Raw genomic sequence first — 6,915 nt, forward strand, 5'->3', positions numbered from 1 at the left:
TCCTACTCTAATACAATTTTTATAAGATTTTTGCAGTCCCACTATAATAGCCTGTGGCACAAATCATGACTGGAACAAGCAGACTTTCCCTTGGGAAAGAACTGTGTGCAGTTTAACTGATGATAGTACTGATCTGTTGCCCGATTACATTTAGCACCAGAAGAGGAAAGGAGAATTAATTTCAGCATTACCTTCAGTTATTAAGACTTTGGAGTACTCATGACCCAGTGTCTCTAATTCATAGGGTAGATTTAAATTACTATTCTGTGAAAGATTTGCTTTCTTTGGTTTTTACTATGAACGTACAGCCTAGCCTATGAAAAAAGCAAGCAATGCTTGACTTTGAAAAAAATGACATGACTAAACTTGTCATCTGCTGATATTACTTTATTTTTCAGTGCTATTCTGTATTAGGCAAACCACAATAGCAACTGCATCTAGCAGCATTCTGCTTTACAATTTCATTAACTTTGACTCATTTGGGAATGAATAGGTTCAAAAGACTGCATCTTGACAAATATGGGGAATTGTATTCCTTGTTCTGAAAAATGACTATGCAAAGAAACTATTTCTAGCAGAGTTGCCCAAAAAGTCTTCCGCTTTCCAATGAAAAGTACCATTTTGTCACAGCAAATCTTTTTTGTTCATTTAATCATTTCATCAAAACATCCACGCAAGCTTTTCAGGTCTAAGACAGAAGGAAACTGGGGCAGGGGACAACAGGGAAAACATCATACAGCCATGAAAGGAGAAAGAGTAATTTTGACTACAATTTCAAAGCAGCTTTTCTGCTTAAAGAGAAAGACATAGGAGCTTTAATGTTCATGCAATGCACATAGCAGGCTAGTTCCGGCTGCCAGGCCTTATTTGTGGCAATACTCCAGAACAAATTGTTCGATTTATAGCTCTGCAAAGCCATCCGAAGAAATATAAAAGTCAAGCTGGGTTCTTTTTCCTTCTCACATGCTCCCATCAGGAGAAAAGATTCTCAAAGACAAATTAGATGCTAGATACATCACTGTAATGACAGCCTTACTGAGGTTACATGATGGTAACTCATGCAAAATAGTGAAATGAAAAGACTAAGGAAAAAACCCCGTTAACTGTGAAAAACTGCAAAACCCACCACCCCACACTACAGAAAGTTAGTAGTACAAGCTGACCTGTACTCCTATATGTACAACTTATGCATTTAAATGTTATTCTGACATTAAGAACCGTAACACTGGCTTAAAAATTAGGATATTTTTTCAAAACAAACTGGACAGTCTTTATTTGTCATTGTTATCTCACAGCTCAATGTTCACGTTTCTTCAGCAACTATAGTAGAAGCATTCTCCTAAAACATAAATCATATTCATGTAAAAAACAGCATGACAAAGATCTGGAGACTTAAGAAAATAAAATAGCCTGTTATCTGAAATATGTGACATCACTCTGACACTGAAAATACACAGGTTCGATTTATGCTGGTAAATTAAACAGCACCAAGGAACATTCCCAGGCACTGGAGTGCCATTAACTATACTGTTAAATTGTAAGTGTGTTCCATAGCATCATTTCTGGCCATAGCCAATTGTCACTGAGCCAACTAATGGCAGAGCACAGCTCAGGAATTAACACAGTCCAGAGACCAGCCCAAAAAAGCAGTTCACACGTGGTCATTTTACTGGCAAAGTCAGGAGAGTTTAGTAAGAACAGGCTGTTTCATGCAAGTGGGTCTCAGTGCCAGAGAAGAATTTTGAGCACATTTGGTTCACAAGTATTGCTACAACCACTCAGAACTGACAAGGGAAGCAAGATGTTGCATTTCAAAGGTAATATAAGGTTTGATACTACTCTTAAAGAGAGAGTCATCCAAGTTCACAGATAATTAAATGGCATTTAGTTTACTACTTGTAATTTGTCAAAAAGAAGCCTAAATTTCCCATTTGGGAATTCAACTGTTTCGCTACTTCAAAGACGATCCTTAGTTACTTTCTCATCCATTTTAAATAGCATCAACATTAGTTGTAATGAAAATAAACCAAACAGCTGCAGTTCTTCAGAGAAGCACTGATTGCAGAGGTTCTTAGAGTAAATAATTTTCAGATATACAGAAATAAAATGTTTAAATCCTACTACTTGTGTAACATGTAACAATATTTCATGAAGACTCCCATCTCCATTCCAGAGAGATGGAGAATCCAGAGCATCTAGCTGAGATGTCTCTGGTGTGAAGGAAGAGCACAAGAGAGGAGCAAGTTTAACAGTGTAAGGCTGTCTACCACAGCTTGTCTGTTTTCACTGCTTTAATACTCCAATTTAAGGGTCTTCTACTCAAGATCTGAGCTACCCTGACTAGTCTCTGCATGATAAACTCAGGGTGAGGGAGGGAAACAAGCATAATATAAGACAAAAACATTCCACTGGACAGTATCCTTTAATAACATTTCCCATGAGAGGTCACTAGCTCCTTAAAGCCAGTGAGTTGTAAACTGCATATCCGTGAACCGCATGTTACAGGAAACAGTTTGTAATCCCCCTATTAATCCTTGGCATCGGGGCACACACAGTATAATTATAGACTGCAGCAGAATAATTTGAAAACTTTATTCCACAGGGCCATAATTATATCCTAGCTGTAATCCTTTAATTGTCAATATCATCTAATGCATTATAGACATACCATATGACTAGATGAACAAATGTACTAAAACATTCTGCAAGCAAGCCACAGTAAAAGCGATAGCATAGCCAGTGAAGCAGGCTATTAAACAAGAAGCACGATTAATAACCATCAGAATACACAGCAAAGAAAACATCAGGATTTCTACTCTCACTCTGTGTATTTGTTGCACCAATAGTTGGTTTCCTAGAGTACCTCACTGGATGCACAAATTAAAAGTACTGAAAGAAATCTGTTATAAATTGACACTTATATCAGCCATCGAGCAAAGGGCAGAAATAGATTTCTAGCAATTCCTTGGAACAAAGTTATTAGGACTTAAAACTGCAGTAGATGCTGACCCAGTCCAAAAATGGAATGAAACGAGACTATACATCCAAGTGCTACTGAGGTCTGTTCTTCTGCTCATCTCTTTATATTCTCCACACTAACATTTTCCACATTTTGTTTTTACCTTGGTCAGAGCCAAGGAAGCTGAATGAGTTTGCTTAAACCTTTTGCTTATCTACAGCCTAAGAGCATATACAGTATATGGAACCAGAAAGAAAAAGTTTAGAAGAAAATATAATTTGGAACCTAGCCATTATTCTCAGGTAGGTAATGCAGTGTTCAAGAATCTCTTTACTGATCCAAGAGTTACTTGTATTTTTTACTACTACAACTGCCTAAACAGTTCAAATGTAGAAACTAGAACTTGCCCACTCCACTTCTGGACACTAAATCCAGCCTCTCCCATTCTCTCCTGGTACAAGAGACTTCAGAAGTAGGAGAGACCACTTCAACCTGATGAGAAGTTTCCTCAGCAGCTGTTCCTACCACAGGTTTGGCACCTTAGAAGCAGCCATCAGTTGCCACATTAAAAAGGCTGAGCCTTGCCAAGTTAGTGAACTCTGAAGGAGGATAATGTAAACCTTCTTCCCTTCCTCCCACCCCTCCAAATGCATCCTGTTTCTGGATCCAAAGTGTCCCTAAAGCACTTTGATGCTCCAGAAAAAGGACCAGCACTAGGACACAGTCATACCTAGTGTTTCCTAGGGGCTGGCTGTGTCCCTGCCCATAAACTAATTTCAGGTACCTTAAGTGACTAGTCCAGATCAGGGGACCCTTATCACCCAGTTGCCAATTCTAGAGCTACTTTGTGGGCCAGGTAGGTGCCCATCACCTCCGCAACATATCTTCTATCTTGTTTTGACTACACCCTTATTGGAACTGACCCAAAGCATCTGCACAAAACTGCAGATTACCAGTAGAAATAGAATTATAGGCAATACAGGTTTGCATTAAAAATCTCTCTCTCTCATATACAGCATCTACCACTTGTGAAAGGCAGTGAACAATTCTCCCTTTGTAGAAGTGGCTGAAACTCTTGTCATTACCCCACAGGGTGACAGAAAAACTGCTGGAAAATTGTTTCAGATGAATGTGGCCTCCCAGTTAAAGTACGCTACTCCTTTATTTACTGATGTACAACAGACATAACAGGGCAGCCATTCCTAAAGTGCAGAAGCACATGATTACACAGGTATCACAAACACAAGATGCACGTAAGGCAAACTCCACGTATGTGGTGGCCATCATCCTTATAAATATCCTCCATTTTCTGACTTTTCAAATCCACATTAGCCCATTGTTTCCCAGGCAGTCAAAGTGTTAGACACCTCCCACTACTGGTAGCCCTGTCACTTCCTTGCTCTAACTACAGAGGAAGATAAATTGAAAGGAAAGTGAGGAAAAAATTCCTTCATAATTTTCCATATATTCATTTATAACATGAGATGCCGTTGTTTGTTGGGAAATGTAAAATCTTTAATTTTAGAATAGCTGATGTAACTGGGAAGAGGTAAAAGGCTCCTGGGACCACAAGTAAAGCAGCAGCAAACTTCAAATTAGACACAGGTAAGAAGCAATGACTAATACTATAACCTAGTTATGTTCATCAGCTGAACTCGAGAGACCTTAAAGGGAAACAGCACTAGAGAAACAGAAGAGGTGACAGGGAGTCCGCTGAATTATTTACAGGTACTTATGAACCCCATGCCTCTGCCCAGTATGACACCTAGCTTGTATTGTAGCTGATTGGTAAAAAATGAAAGTCTCATTTAAATCCCTAAGGAATTGCAAAGTGCTCCCTCTTCTTCCCAGTTCCACCAGAGGGAAAGTTGAAAAATAATCCAAACGTCCTGATTTAGCTTGACCTCTACTTTGACAACAGCTGAAGGCAGCATTCTTAGGCCAGCTCCAGAGCCTTTCATCTGCCCGGCAGGAGAGTGCTGCAAGACACGAATGCCACTGAAACTGCACTGCATATAGAATCAACAGAACTTCCTTCTTGAACAGTGAGACAAGTGCTGGTACACATGAGGAAGCCACTGCCTCACAGGAGCTGTGTGTTGAGTGCTCTGAGAACACAGCATAGCAGCTGGGAGACGCTCCTTGTTTCCCCAAGGCACATCAAAACTGCTGTGCTGTGGACATCCTTACCTTGCACGTGAATAAGCTGCAGTTTACAGCAGTTACTCTCAAACCATTCAGAAAAACAGGTAGAAAGTTGAACTAGCAGGTAACAGGTTGGCACAGTTAGACTAAAGCTGTGAACATACAAGCAGGACCAGAGAGGTTGTTCATTTAAATAATGTTAAAGTAAAAAATCCTCAAGTGATTTGGAAGCTAAAGCAGCACAGCACTCATCCTTCACCACTTTTCATGGGTATAGTGCAGTGAGCTGCACCAGCCCTCCTCCTCAGCAAGTCTGCTCCCTCAACCACACTGCTTTAGTGTGAACCATCTGTAGTGCCCAGAGACCAAAATCAGGTGGGATTTTTTCCCCCCCTCTAACTTTGAGCCTTTAAGAATTAGATGCAACATCTGTGCTAGACATCACAGGTTTTAATTATAGTCAGCTGAATGGAGAAAGCACTGCCAAAGGATAAATCAATCAACCTGTTTTAGATGCATATCCTAGGATGAGATGACTTGCCCTTGGGATACTGTTCTGCTCTCTCTTTGAAGCCAAAGAGACCATGTCAGGCATCTGCACCTAAGGATTTGGCAGTTATGACCGAGCAGACAAATACTAAGCTATTGCCTAAGAGGCAGTCCTTACGAAAAGATCAGGAAAAAGCATACAGAAATGAAGTGGCTTGCCCCAAAAGATGCAGCATGCTCAAGACTGATACATTAGGTGACAGTAAGAAATAGAAAGGAATCTAGAACACTGCAGGATCAATAATGCCAAAGAGAAGTCTTTTCCACTGACTTTGGGTCAGACTCTGAGTGTTTACAGGAGACTCGTCAGATGTGGAACAGCAAGAACAAAAGCGGCCACAGAAGCAAGATGTGAATACATGCTATCCTGCCTCTTTCTTCTATCACGTACATTTAGCTTGCAGAAGAGAAACCTAAGCAGTTGAAAAAAAATACACAGACACCCCTTCACTACATTCTTTGTGCTTTTCTTTACTTGTTGCAAACATGCTCTTGCTAAAGACCAGCATATGAAAATGAGGTAACTGGCTATTCCTTTGCCGTAGTTTTACTTAAGCTTTCATTCACTGTAACTATCTGACAGCCACCACACAGCACTTCTTAATATTATGCAATGCACTTTTCAATTAAGCAGGAGGCTGCCTACCTCTGCTCAGTATCCCTGGTGGTTTTAAATAAGCTTTTCACTTGTTTCATCTCCAACACTTGTTTGGCACAACACTAATTTTTCCACATGAGAGAGAACCCAGTGATCATAAAGAATGAATTATTTACAAAAAGTTCATGTCAAGACTTCACTAATTGTAGTTAATTGAAAGTACCACACTGAACACATGCACAACGCTCTTCAGGTTCGTAAAAGCCTTAAGTACTTTCAACTACTACTGAAAAAAGGAAAAGGCTCAAAGGATTGGTAGCAGGGAACAATACCTTCTACTTTTAGAGCATTGACTCAAATCAAGTCAAAGTTAATCAAGGCTAAAACACATCATTTGCTGATTGGTTGATGGGGACAGGTAATCCCCATTTCTAATGGGCATATGGTACCGTAAACCTTCAAACTCCTCAGAAGCCCCAGCTATAACTATGCAGACAGAAGAAAAGGGGCTAACAACTCACATTTGCATCTGTCCTCTGACACATCTCATCTTGAATGTTCTTCCACTCAATGGCTGTTTTAAACTCACATGGTCTGTAGTGTGGTAGGTAGGTCAGCCTTCCAAAAAGTTGAAGAAAGGGCAACTCAGATTCAGGACATCTGA

This window comes from Strix uralensis, chromosome 1, assembly GCF_047716275.1.
Source record: "Strix uralensis isolate ZFMK-TIS-50842 chromosome 1, bStrUra1, whole genome shotgun sequence".
Classification (NCBI taxonomy): domain Eukaryota; kingdom Metazoa; phylum Chordata; class Aves; order Strigiformes; family Strigidae; genus Strix; species Strix uralensis.